We start from the raw sequence: 14696 nt of genomic DNA on the forward strand, positions 1-14696 counted from the left end.
ACAGCGTGGCATAATGGATGAGGCGTCTGACTTCTGATCAGAAGATTGAGGGTTTGTGTCCCTTCGGGGTCAAGTCATTCTTTTTGTCACTATTTGAAATCTTCAAACTCTGCATGAATTCAAAGGATGACAATGTTGTAAAGAATGTACATTTCTAAATGTAATTCCCATAGGAAAATAAATACAACATAAACAAAGATGTGCATGATGTACACATAGTTATAGTTTTTTTAGGTTTTTGGTGCATAGTAAAAGGTATCCTTTTGGAAAAGGTAAGTATTTACCTGTTAACTTGTTCAATTTTGGTAATCTGTGTTGGAAAAAAATCTTTGACCAAATTGATACAATAAAGGATATTTGCATATCTGCATATAAAAATTATATCTCACATGTTTAAAATGAATCATTGAAATCCGAACATCCATAGTCCAATGAGAAATTGCTATAAAGCATACATCCCTAATATTTTCATAAAACTTAAAAAACCTTTAGGAAAATGTAAGTGTTTACCTGTTAACTTGTTTGATTTTGGTAATCTGTGTTGCAAAGCAATTCTTTGACCAAATTGATACTATAATGGTTATTTGCATATCTGCATATAAAAAATACATCTCACATGTTTAGAAGGAATCAGTGAAATCAGAACAGCCATAGCTCAATGAGAAATTGCTCTAATACCTACATCCCTAATCTTTTTATAAAACTTTATAGCATGCCTATAGAAAAGTTAAGTTATTTCTCAGCTAAGTTAAGGATTTTACAAAATCTAGGCTATGTGAAAGGTATACTTTGTAATGTTCACTCAACATAAATCACTAAAATATGTTGGATTTCATTTTGTAATTCATATGCAAGTTTTTCCAAAACATATATCTAGAAAAACTTCTAAATTTTGAATGTTATACTTGAGGTTACTATTACCACACCTTCCACAGGTTCGACAACTTCTATAAAGAGACCGCGGTGCCTAATGGATAAGGCGTCTGACTTCGGATCAGAAGATTGAGGGTTCGATTCCCTTCGTGGTCGAGTCTTTGATTTTGTCACAATTTGAAATCTTCAAACTCTGCATGAATTCAATAGATGACAATATTGTAAAGAATGTACATTTCTAAATGTAATTCCCATAGGAAAATAAATACAACATAAACAATGATATGCATGATGTAAACATAGTTATAGTTTTTTTAGGTTTTTGGTGCATAGTAAAAGGTATCCTTTTGGAAAAGGTAAGTATTTACCTGTTAACTTGTTCAATTTTGGTAATCTGTGTTGGAAAAAAATCTTTGACCAAATTGATACAATAAAGGATATTTGCATATCTGCATATAAAAATTATATCTCACATGTTTAAAATGAATCATTGAAATCAGAACACCCATAGTTCAGTGAGAAATTGCTCTAATGCCTACATCCCTAATCTTTTTATAAAACTTTATAGCATGCCTATAGAAAAGTTAAGTTATTTCTCAGCTAAGTTAAGGATTTTACAAAATCTACGCTATGTGAAAGGTATACTTTGTAATGTTCACTCAACATAAATCACTAAAATATGTTGGATTTCATTTTGTAATTCATATGCAAGTTTTTCCAAAACATACCTCTAGAAAAAGCTTCTAAATTTTGAATGTTATACTTGAGGTTACTATTACCACACCTTCCACAGGTTCGACAATTTCGACATAGATGACAGCGTGGCATAATGGATGAGGCGTCTGACTTCTGATCAGAAGATTGAGGGGTCGTGTCCCTTCGGGGTCAAGTCATTCTTTTTTTCACTATTTGAAACCTTCAAACTCTGCATGAATTCAATGGATGACAATGTTGTAAAGAATGTACATTTCTAAATGTAATTCCTATAGGAAAATAAATACAACATAAACAATGATGTGCATGATGTACACATAGTTATAGTTTTTTTAGGTTTTTGGTGCATAGTAAAAGGTATCCTTTTGGAAAATGTAATTATTTACCTCTTAACTTGTTCAATTTTGGTAATCTGTGTTGGAAAAAAATCTTTGACCAAATTGATGCAATAAAGGATATTTGCATATCTGCATATAAAAATTATATCTCACATGTTTAAAATGAATCATTGAAATCCGAACATCCATAGTCCAATGAGAAATTGCTATAAAGCCTACATCCCTAATATTTTCATAAAACTTAAAAAACCTTTAGGAAAATGTAAGTGTTTACCTGTTAACTTGTTTGATTTTGGTAATCTGTGTTGCAAAGCAATTCTTTGACCAAATTGATACTATAATGGTTATTTGCATATCTGCATATAAAAAATAAATCTCACATGTTTAGAAGGAATCAGTGAAATCAGAACAGCCATAGCTCAATGAGAAATTGCTCTAATGCCTACATCCCTAATCTTTTTATAAAACTTTATAGCATGCCTATAGAAAAGTTCAGTTATTTCTCAGCTAGATTAAGGATTTTACAAAATCTATGCTATGTGAAAGGTATACTTTGTAATGTTCACTCAACATAAATCACTAAAATATGTTGGATTTCATTTTGTAATTCATATGCAAGTTTTTCCAAAACATATATCTAGAAAAAACTTCTAAATTTTGAATGTTATACTTGAGGTTACTATTACCACACCTTCCAAAGGTTCGACAACTTCTATAAAGATGACCGCGTGGCCTAATGGATTAGGCATCTGACTTCGGATCAGAAGATTGAGGGTTCGAGTCCCTTCGTGGTCGAGTCTTCCATTTTGTCACAATTTGAAATCTTCAAACTCTGCATGAATTCAATGGATGACAATGTTGTAAAGAATGTACATTTCTAAATGTAATTCCCATAGGAAAATAAATACAACATAAACAATGATGTGCATGATGTACACATAGTTATAGTTTTTTTAGGTTTTTGGTGCATAGTAAAAGGTATCCATTTGGAAAAGGTAAGTATTTACCTGTTAACTTTTTCAATTTTGGTAATCTGTGTTGGAAAAAAATCTTTGACAAAATTGATACAATAAAGGATATTTGCATATCTGCATATAAAAAGTATATCTCACATGTTTAAAATGAATCATTGAAATCCGAACATCCATAGTCCAATGAGAAATTGCTATAAAGCCTACATCCCTAATATTTTCATAAAACTTAAAAAACCTTTAGGAAAATGTAAGTGTTTACCTGTTAACTTGTTTGATTTTGGTAATCTGTGTTGCAAAGCAGTTCTTTGACCAAATTGATACTATAATGGTTATTTGCATATCTGCATATAAAAAATACATCTCACATGTTTAGAAGGAATCAGTGAAATCAGAACACCCATAGTTCAATGAGAAATTGCTCTAATGCCTACATCCCTAATCTTTTTATAAAACTTTATAGCATGCCTATAGAAAAGTTAAGTTATTTCTCAGCTAAGTTAAGGATTTTACAAAATCTAGGCTATGTGAAAGGTATACTTTGTAATGTTCACTCAACATAAATCACTAAAATATGTTGGATTTCATTTTGTAATTCATATGCAAGTTTTTCCAAAACATACCTCTGGAAAAAGCTTCTAAATTTTGAATGTTATACTTGAGGTTACTATTACCACACCTTCCACAGGTTCGACAATTTCAACATAGATGACAGCGTGGCATAATGGATGAGGCGTCTGACTTCTGATCAGAAGATTGAGGGTTCGTGTCCCTTCGGGGTCAAGTCATTCTTTTTGTCACTATTTGAAATCTTCAAACTCTGCATGAATTCAAAGGATGACAATGTTGTAAAGAATGTACATTTCTAAATGTAATTCCCATAGGAAAATAAATACAACATAAACAAAGATGTGCATGATGTACACATAGTTATAGTTTTTTTAGGTTTTTGGTGCATAGTAAAAGGTATCCTTTTGGAAAAGGTAAGTATTTACCTGTTAACTTGTTCAATTTTGGTAATCTGTGTTGGAAAAAAATCTTTGACCAAATTGATACAATAAAGGATATTTGCATATCTGCATATAAAAATTATATCTCACATGTTTAAAATGAATCATTGAAATCCGAACATCCATAGTCCAATGAGAAATTGCTATAAAGCATACATCCCTAATATTTTCATAAAACTTAAAAAACCTTTAGGAAAATGTAAGTGTTTACTTGTTAACTTGTTTGATTTTGGTAATCTGTGTTGCAAAGCAATTCTTTGACCAAATTGATACTATAATGGTTATTTGCATATCTGCATATAAAAAATACATCTCACATGTTTAGAAGGAATCAGTGAAATCAGAACAGCCATAGCTCAATGAGAAATTGCTCTAATACCTACATCCCTAATCTTTTTATAAAACTTTATAGCATGCCTATAGAAAAGTTAAGTTATTTCTCAGCTAAGTTAAGGATTTTACAAAATCTAGGCTATGTGAAAGGTATACTTTGTAATGTTCACTCAACATAAATCACTAAAATATGTTGGATTTCATTTTGTAATTCATATGCAAGTTTTTCCAAAACATATATCTAGAAAAAACTTCTAAATTTTGAATGTTATACTTGAGGTTACTATTACCACACCTTCCACAGGTTCGACAACTTCTATAAAGAGACCGCGTGGCCTAATGGATAAGGCGTCTGACTTCGGATCAGAAGATTGAGGGTTCGATTCCCTTCGTGGTCGAGTCTTTGATTTTGTCACAATTTGAAATCTTCAAACTCTGCATGAATTCAATAGATGACAATATTGTAAAGAATGTACATTTCTAAATGTAATTCCCATAGGAAAATAAATACAACATAAACAATGATATGCATGATGTAAACATAGTTATAGTTATTTTAGGTTTTTGGTGCATAGTAAAAGGTATCCTTTTGGAAAAGGTAAGTATTTACCTGTTAACTTGTTCAATTTTGGTAATCTGTGTTGGAAAAAAATCTTTGACCAAATTGATACAATAAAGGATATTTGCATATCTGCATATAAAAATTATATCTCACATGTTTAAAATGAATCATTGAAATCAGAACACCCATAGTTCAGTGAGAAATTGCTCTAATGCCTACATCCCTAATCTTTTTATAAAACATTATAGCATGCCTATAGAAAAGTTAAGTTATTTCTCAGCTCAGTTAAGGATTTTACAAAATCTAGGCTATGTGAAAGGTATACTTTGTAATGTTCACTCAACATAAATCACTAAAATATGTTGGATTTCATTTTGTAATTCATATGCAAGTTTTTCCAAAACATACCTCTAGAAAAAGCTTCTAAATTTTGAATGTTATACTTGAGGTTACTATTACCACACCTTCCACAGGTTCAACAATTTCAACATAGATGACAGCGTGGCATAATGGATGAGGCGTCTGACTTCTGATCAGAAGATTGAGGGTTTGTGTCCCTTCGGGGTCAAGTCATTCTTTTTGTCACTATTTGAAATCTTCAAACTCTGCATGAATTCAAAGGATGACAATGTTGTAAAGAATGTACATTTCTAAATGTAATTCCCATAGGAAAATAAATACAACATAAACAAAGATGTGCATGATGTACACATAGTTATAGTTTTTTTAGGTTTTTGGTGCATAGTAAAAGGTATCCTTTTGGAAAAGGTAAGTATTTACCTGTTAACTTGTTCAATTTTGGTAATCTGTGTTGGAAAAAAATCTTTGACCAAATTGATACAATAAAGGATATTTGCATATCTGCATATAAAAATTATATCTCACATGTTTAAAATGAATCATTGAAATCCGAACATCCATAGTCCAATGTGAAATTGCTATAAAGCATACATCCCTAATATTTTCATAAAACTTAAAAAACCTTTAGGAAAATGTAAGTGTTTACCTGTTAACTTGTTTGATTTTGGTAATCTGTGTTGCAAAGCAATTCTTTGACCAAATTGATACTATAATGGTTATTTGCATATCTGCATATAAAAAATACATCTCACATGTTTAGAAGGAATCAGTGAAATCAGAACAGCCATAGCTCAATGAGAAATTGCTCTAATACCTACATCCCTAATCTTTTTATAAAACTTTATAGCATGCCTATAGAAAAGTTAAGTTATTTCTCAGCTAAGTTAAGGATTTTACAAAATCTAGGCTATGTGAAAGGTATACTTTGTAATGTTCACTCAACATAAATCACTAAAATATGTTGGATTTCATTTTGTAATTCATATGCAAGTTTTTCCAAAACATATATCTAGAAAAACTTCTAAATTTTGAATGTTATACTTGAGGTTACTATTACCACACCTTCCACAGGTTCGACAACTTCTATAAAGAGACCGCGGTGCCTAATGGATAAGGCGTCTGACTTCGGATCAGAAGATTGAGGGTTCGATTCCCTTCGTGGTCGAGTCTTTGATTTTGTCACAATTTGAAATCTTCAAACTCTGCATGAATTCAATAGATGACAATATTGTAAAGAATGTACATTTCTAAATGTAATTCCCATAGGAAAATAAATACAACATAAACAATTATATGCATGATGTAAACATAGTTATAGTTTTTTTAGGTTTTTGGTGCATAGTAAAAGGTATCCTTTTGGAAAAGGTAAGTATTTACCTGTTAACTTGTTCAATTTTGGTAATCTGTGTTGGAAAAAAATCTTTGACCAAATTGATACAATAAAGGATATTTGCATATCTGCATATAAAAATTATATCTCACATGTTTAAAATGAATCATTGAAATCAGAACACCCATAGTTCAGTGAGAAATTGCTCTAATGCCTACATCCCTAATCTTTTTATAAAACTTTATAGCATGCCTATAGAAAAGTTAAGTTATTTCTCAGCTAAGTTAAGGATTTTACAAAATCTACGCTATGTGAAAGGTATACTTTGTAATGTTCACTCAACATAAATCACTAAAATATGTTGGATTTCATTTTGTAATTCATATGCAAGTTTTTCCAAAACATACCTCTAGAAAAAGCTTCTAAATTTTGAATGTTATACTTGAGGTTACTATTACCACACCTTCCACAGGTTCGACAATTTCGACATAGATGACAGCGTGGCATAATGGATGAGGCGTCTGACTTCTGATCAGAAGATTGAGGGGTCGTGTCCCTTCGGGGTCAAGTCATTCTTTTTTTCACTATTTGAAACCTTCAAACTCTGCATGAATTCAATGGATGACAATGTTGTAAAGAATGTACATTTCTAAATGTAATTCCTATAGGAAAATAAATACAACATAAACAATGATGTTCATGATGTACACATAGTTATAGTTTTTTTAGGTTTTTGGTGCATAGTAAAAGGTATCCTTTTGGAAAATGTAATTATTTACCTCTTAACTTGTTCAATTTTGGTAATCTGTGTTGGAAAAAAATCTTTGACCAAATTGATGCAATAAAGGATATTTGCATATCTGCATATAAAAATTATATCTCACATGTTTAAAATGAATCATTGAAATCCGAACATCCATAGTCCAATGAGAAATTGCTATAAAGCCTACATCCCTAATATTTTCATAAAACTTAAAAAACCTTTTGGAAAATGTAAGTGTTTACCTGTTAACTTGTTTGATTTTGGTAATCTGTGTTGCAAAGCAATTCTTTGACCAAATTGATACTATAATGGTTATTTGCATATCTGCATATAAAAAATAAATCTCACATGTTTAGAAGGAATCAGTGAAATCAGAACAGCCATAGCTCAATGAGAAATTGCTCTAATGCCTACATCCCTAATCTTTTTATAAAACTTTATAGCATGCCTATAGAAAAGTTCAGTTATTTCTCAGCTAGATTAAGGATTTTACAAAATCTATGCTATGTGAAAGGTATACTTTGTAATGTTCACTCAACATAAATCACTAAAATATGTTGGATTTCATTTTGTAATTCATATGCAAGTTTTTCCAAAACATATATCTAGAAAAAACTTCTAAATTTTGAATGTTATACTTGAGGTTACTATTACCACACCTTCCAAAGGTTCGACAACTTCTATAAAGATGACCGCGTGGCCTAATGGATTAGGCATCTGACTTCGGATCAGAAGATTGAGGGTTCGAGTCCCTTCGTGGTCGAGTCTTTCATTTTGTCACAATTTGAAATCTTCAAACTCTGCATGAATTCAATGGATGACAATGTTGTAAAGAATGTACATTTCTAAATGTAATTCCCATAGGAAAATAAATACAACATAAACAATGATGTGCATGATGTACACATAGTTATAGTTTTTTTAGGTTTTTGGTGCATAGTAAAAGGTATCCATTTGGAAAAGGTAAGTATTTACCTGTTAACTTTTTCAATTTTGGTAATCTGTGTTGGAAAAAAATCTTTGACAAAATTGATACAATAAAGGATATTTGCATATCTGCATATAAAAAGTATATCTCACATGTTTAAAATGAATCATTGAAATCCGAACATCCATAGTCCAATGAGAAATTGCTATAAAGCCTACATCCCTAATATTTTCATAAAACTTAAAAAACCTTTAGGAAAATGTAAGTGTTTACCTGTTAACTTGTTTGATTTTGGTAATCTGTGTTGCAAAGCAGTTCTTTGACCAAATTGATACTATAATGGTTATTTGCATATCTGCATATAAAAAATACATCTCACATGTTTAGAAGGAATCAGTGAAATCAGAACACCCATAGTTCAATGAGAAATTGCTCTAATGCCTACATCCCTAATCTTTTTATAAAACTTTATAGCATGCCTATAGAAAAGTTAAGTTATTTCTCAGCTAAGTTAAGGATTTTACAAAATCTAGGCTATGTGAAAGGTATACTTTGTAATGTTCACTCAACATAAATCACTAAAATATGTTTGATTTCATTTTGTAATTCATATGCAAGTTTTTCCAAAACATACCTCTAGAAAAAGCTTCTAAATTTTGAATGTTATACTTGAGGTTACTATTACCACACCTTCCACAGGTTCGACAATTTTGACATAGATGACAGCGTGGCATAATGGATGAGGCGTCTGACTTCTGATTAGAAGATTGAGGGTTCGTGGTCAAGTCATTCTTTTTGTCACTATTTGAAATCTTCAAACTCTGCATGAATTCAAAGGATGACAATGTTGTAAAGAATGTACATTTCTAAATGTAATTCCCATAGGAAAATAAATACAACATAAACAAAGATGTGCATGATGTACACATAGTTATAGTTTTTTTAGGTTTTTGGTGCATAGTAAAAGGTATCCTTTTGGAAAAGGTAAGTATTTACCTGTTAACTTGTTCAATTTTGGTAATCTGTGTTGGAAAAAAATCTTTGACCAAATTGATACAATAAAGGATATTTGCATATCTGCATATAAAAATTATATCTCACATGTTTAAAATGAATCATTGAAATCAGAACACCCATAGTTCAGTGAGAAATTGCTCTAATGCCTACATCCCTAATCTTTTTATAAAACATTATAGCATGCCTATAGAAAAGTTAAGTTATTTCTCAGCTAAGTTAAGGATTTTACAAAATCTAGGCTATGTGAAAGGTATACTTTGTAATGTTCACTCAACATAAATCACTAAAATATGTTGGATTTCATTTTGTAATTCATATGCAAGTTTTTCCAAAACATACCTCTAGAAAAAGCTTCTAAATTTTGAATGTTATACTTGAGGTTACTATTACCACACCTTCCACAGGTTCAACAATTTCAACATAGATGACAGCGTGGCATAATGGATGAGGCATCTGACTTCTGATCAGAAGATTGAGGGTTCGTGTCCCTTCGGGGTCAAGTCATTCTTTTTGTCACTATTTGAAATCTTCAAACTCTGCATGAATTCAAAGGATGACAATGTTGTAAAGAATGTACATTTCTAAATGTAATTCCCATAGGAAAATAAATACAACATAAACAAAGATGTGCATGATGTACACATAGTTATAGTTTTTTTAGGTTTTTGGTGCATAGTAAAAGGTATCCTTTTGGAAAAGGTAAGTATTTACCTGTTAACTTGTTCAATTTTGGTAATCTGTGTTGGAAAAAAATCTTTGACCAAATTGATACAATAAAGGATATTTGCATATCTGCATATAAAAATTATATCTCACATGTTTAAAATGAATCATTGAAATCCGAACATCCATAGTCCAATGAGAAATTGCTATAAAGCATACATCCCTAATATTTTCATAAAACTTAAAAAACCTTTAGGAAAATGTAAGTGTTTACCTGTTAACTTGTTTGATTTTGGTAATCTGTGTTGCAAAGCAATTCTTTGACCAAATTGATACTATAATGGTTATTTGCATATCTGCATATAAAAAATACATCTCACATGTTTAGAAGGAATCAGTGAAATCAGAACAGCCATAGCTCAATGAGAAATTGCTCTAATACCTACATCCCTAATCTTTTTATAAAACTTTATAGCATGCCTATAGAAAAGTTAAGTTATTTCTCAGCTAAGTTAAGGATTTTACAAAATCTAGGCTATGTGAAAGGTATACTTTGTAATGTTCACTCAACATAAATCACTAAAATATGTTGGATTTCATTTTGTAATTCATATGCAAGTTTTTCCAAAACATATATCTAGAAAAACTTCTAAATTTTGAATGTTATACTTGAGGTTACTATTACCACACCTTCCACAGGTTCGACAACTTCTATAAAGAGACCGCGGTGCCTAATGGATAAGGCGTCTGACTTCGGATCAGAAGGTTGAGGGTTCGATTCCCTTCGTGGTCGAGTCTTTGATTTTGTCACAATTTGAAATCTTCAAACTCTGCATGAATTCAATAGATGACAATATTGTAAAGAATGTACATTTCTAAATGTAATTCCCATAGGAAAATAAATACAACATAAACAATGATATGCATGATGTAAACATAGTTATAGTTTTTTTAGGTTTTTGGTGCATAGTAAAAGGTATCCTTTTGGAAAAGGTAAGTATTTACCTGTTAACTTGTTCAATTTTGGTAATCTGTGTTGGAAAAAAATCTTTGACCAAATTGATACAATAAAGGATATTTGCATATCTGCATATAAAAATTATATCTCACATGTTTAAAATGAATCATTGAAATCAGAACACCCATAGTTCAGTGAGAAATTGCTCTAATGCCTACATCCCTAATCTTTTTATAAAACTTTATAGCATGCCTATAGAAAAGTTAAGTTATTTCTCAGCTAAGTTAAGGATTTTACAAAATCTAGGCTATGTGAAAGGTATACTTTGTAATGTTCACTCAACATAAATCACTAAAATATGTTGGATTTCATTTTGTAATTCATATGCAAGTTTTTCCAAAACATACCTCTAGAAAAAGCTTCTAAATTTTGAATGTTATACTTGAGGTTACTATTACCACACCTTCCACAGGTTCGACAATTTCGACATAGATGACAGCGTGGCATAATGGATGAGGCGTCTGACTTCTGATCAGAAGATTGAGGGGTCGTGTCCCTTCGGGGTCAAGTCATTCTTTTTTTCACTATTTGAAACCTTCAAACTCTGCATGAATTCAATGGATGACAATGTTGTAAAGAATGTACATTTCTAAATGTAATTCCTATAGGAAAATAAATACAACATAAACAATGATGTGCATGATGTACACATAGTTATAGTTTTTTTAGGTTTTTGGTGCATAGTAAAAGGTATCCTTTTGGAAAATGTAATTATTTACCTCTTAACTTGTTCAATTTTGGTAATCTGTGTTGGAAAAAAATCTTTGACCAAATTGATGCAATAAAGGATATTTGCATATCTGCATATAAAAATTATATCTCACATGTTTAAAATGAATCATTGAAATCCGAACATCCATAGTCCAATGAGAAATTGCTATAAAGCCTACATCCCTAATATTTTCATAAAACTTAAAAAACCTTTAGGAAAATGTAAGTGTTTACCTGTTAACTTGTTTGATTTTGGTAATCTGTGTTGCAAAGCAATTCTTTGACCAAATTGATACTATAATGGTTATTTGCATATCTGCATATAAAAAATAAATCTCACATGTTTAGAAGGAATCAGTGAAATCAGAACAGCCATAGCTCAATGAGAAATTGCTCTAATGCCTACATCCCTAATCTTTTTATAAAACTTTATAGCATGCCTATAGAAAAGTTCAGTTATTTCTCAGCTAGATTAAGGATTTTACAAAATCTATGCTATGTGAAAGGTATACTTTGTAATGTTCACTCAACATAAATCACTAAAATATGTTGGATTTCATTTTGTAATTCATATGCAAGTTTTTCCAAAACATATATCTAGAAAAAACTTCTAAATTTTGAATGTTATACTTGAGGTTACTATTACCACACCTTCCAAAGGTTCGACAACTTCTATAAAGATGACCGCGTGGCCTAATGGATTAGGCATCTGACTTCGGATCAGAAGATTGAGTGTTCGAGTCCCTTCGTGGTCGAGTCTTTCATTTTGTCACAATTTGAAATCTTCAAACTCTGCATGAATTCAATGGATGACAATGTTGTAAAGAATGTACATTTCTAAATGTAATTCCCATAGGAAAATAAATACAACATAAACAATGATGTGCATGATGTACACATAGTTATAGTTTTTTTAGGTTTTTGGTGCATAGTAAAAGGTATCCATTTGGAAAAGGTAAGTATTTACCTGTTAACTTTTTCAATTTTGGTAATCTGTGTTGGAAAAAAATCTTTGACAAAATTGATACAATAAAGGATATTTGCATATCTGCATATAAAAAGTATATCTCACATGTTTAAAATGAATCATTGAAATCCGAACATCCATAGTCCAATGAGAAATTGCTATAAAGCCTACATCCCTAATATTTTCATAAAACTTAAAAAACCTTTAGGAAAATGTAAGTGTTTACCTGTTAACTTGTTTGATTTTGGTAATCTGTGTTGCAAAGCAGTTCTTTGACCAAATTGATACTATAATGGTTATTTGCATATCTGCATATAAAAAATACATCTCACATGTTTAGAAGGAATCAGTGAAATCAGAACACCCATAGTTCAATGAGAAATTGCTCTAATGCCTACATCCCTAATCTTTTTATAAAACTTTATAGCATGCCTATAGAAAAGTTAAGTGATTTCTCAGCTAAGTTAAGGATTTTACAAAATCTAGGCTATGTGAAAGGTATACTTTGTAATGTTCACTCAACATAAATCACTAAAATATGTTGGATTTCATTTTGTAATTCATATGCAAGTTTTTCCAAAACATACCTCTGGAAAAAGCTTCTAAATTTTGAATGTTATACTTGAGGTTACTATTACCACACCTTCCACAGGTTCGACAATTTCAACATAGATGACAGCGTGGCATAATGGATGAGGCGTCTGACTTCTGATCAGAAGATTGAGGGTTCGTGTCCCTTCGGGGTCAAGTCATTCTTTTTGTCACTATTTGAAATCTTCAAACTCTGCATGAATTCAAAGGATGACAATGTTGTAAAGAATGTACATTTCTAAATGTAATTCCCATAGGAAAATAAATACAACATAAACAAAGATGTGCATGATGTACACATAGTTATAGTTTTTTTAGGTTTTTGGTGCATAGTAAAAGGTATCCTTTTGGAAAAGGTAAGTATTTACCTGTTAACTTGTTCAATTTTGGTAATCTGTGTTTTAAAAAAATCTTTGACCAAATTGATACAATAAAGGATATTTGCATATCTGCATATAAAAATTATATCTCACATGTTTAAAATGAATCATTGAAATCAGAACACCCATAGTTCAGTGAGAAATTGCTCTAATGCCTACATCCCTAATCTTTTTATAAAACATTATAGCATGCCTATAGAAAAGTTAAGTTATTTCTCAGCTAAGTTAAGGATTTTGCAAAATCTAGGCTATGTGAAAGGTATACTTTGTAATGTTCACTCAACATAAATCACTAAAATATGTTGGATTTCATTTTGTAATTCATATGCAAGTTTTTCCAAAACATACCTCTAGAAAAAGCTTCTAAATTTTGAATGTTATACTTGAGGTTACTATTACCACACCTTCCACAGGTTCAACAATTTCAACATAGATGACAGCGTGGCATAATGGATGAGGCGTCTGACTTCTGATCAGAAGATTGAGGGTTCGTGTCCCTTCGGGGTCAAGTCATTCTTTTTGTCACTATTTGAAATCTTCAAACTCTGCATGAATTCAGAGGATGACAATGTTGTAAAGAATGTACATTTCTAAATGTAATTCCCATAGGAAAATAAATACAACATAAACAAAGATGTGCATGATGTACACATAGTTATAGTTTTTTTAGGTTTTTGGTGCATAGTAAAAGGTATCCTTTTGGAAAAGGTAATTATTTACCTGTTAACTTGTTCAATTTTGGTAATCTGTGTTGGAAAAAAATCTTTGACCAAATTGATACAATAAAGGATATTTGCATATCTGCATATAAAAATTATATCTCACATGTTTAAAATGAATCATTGAAATCCGAACATCCATAGTCCAATGAGAAATTGCTATAAAGCATACATCCCTAATATTTTCATAAAACTTAAAAAACCTTTAGGAAAATGTAAGTGTTTACCTGTTAACTTGTTTGATTTTGGTAATCTGTGTTGCTAAGCAATTCTTTGACCAAATTGATACTATAATGGTTATTTGCATATCTGCATATAAAAAATACATCTCACATGTTTAGAAGGAATCAGTGAAATCAGAACAGCCATAGCTCAATGAGAAATTGCTCTAATACCTACATCCCTAATCTTTTTATAAAACTTTATAGCATGCCTATAGAAAAGTTAA

General features: G+C 30.8%; 4 non-coding genes across 4 annotated transcripts; all 4 read left to right on the forward strand.

The window, feature by feature from the left end:
* The first annotated feature begins 2647 nt into the window (after window positions 1-2647).
* Window positions 2648-2720, forward strand: TRNAR-UCG (transfer RNA arginine (anticodon UCG)). Its single transcript has one exon. It is a non-coding gene; the product is annotated as a tRNA-Arg (tRNA).
* Window positions 2721-4564: 1844 nt separating this feature from the next.
* TRNAR-UCG (transfer RNA arginine (anticodon UCG)) lies at window positions 4565-4637 on the forward strand. The gene has a single exon. It is a non-coding gene; the product is annotated as a tRNA-Arg (tRNA).
* Window positions 4638-7944: 3307 nt separating this feature from the next.
* On the forward strand, window positions 7945-8017 carry TRNAR-UCG (transfer RNA arginine (anticodon UCG)). The gene has a single exon. It is a non-coding gene; the product is annotated as a tRNA-Arg (tRNA).
* A 2565-nt stretch (window positions 8018-10582) lies between these two features.
* TRNAR-UCG (transfer RNA arginine (anticodon UCG)) lies at window positions 10583-10655 on the forward strand. Its single transcript has one exon. It is a non-coding gene; the product is annotated as a tRNA-Arg (tRNA).
* The last annotated feature ends 4041 nt before the right edge of the window (window positions 10656-14696 follow it).

The sequence above is a fragment of the Taudactylus pleione genome, unplaced genomic scaffold (genome assembly GCF_031769625.1).
Source record: "Taudactylus pleione unplaced genomic scaffold, aTauple2 ptg000612l, whole genome shotgun sequence".
NCBI lineage: Eukaryota > Metazoa > Chordata > Amphibia > Anura > Myobatrachidae > Taudactylus > Taudactylus pleione.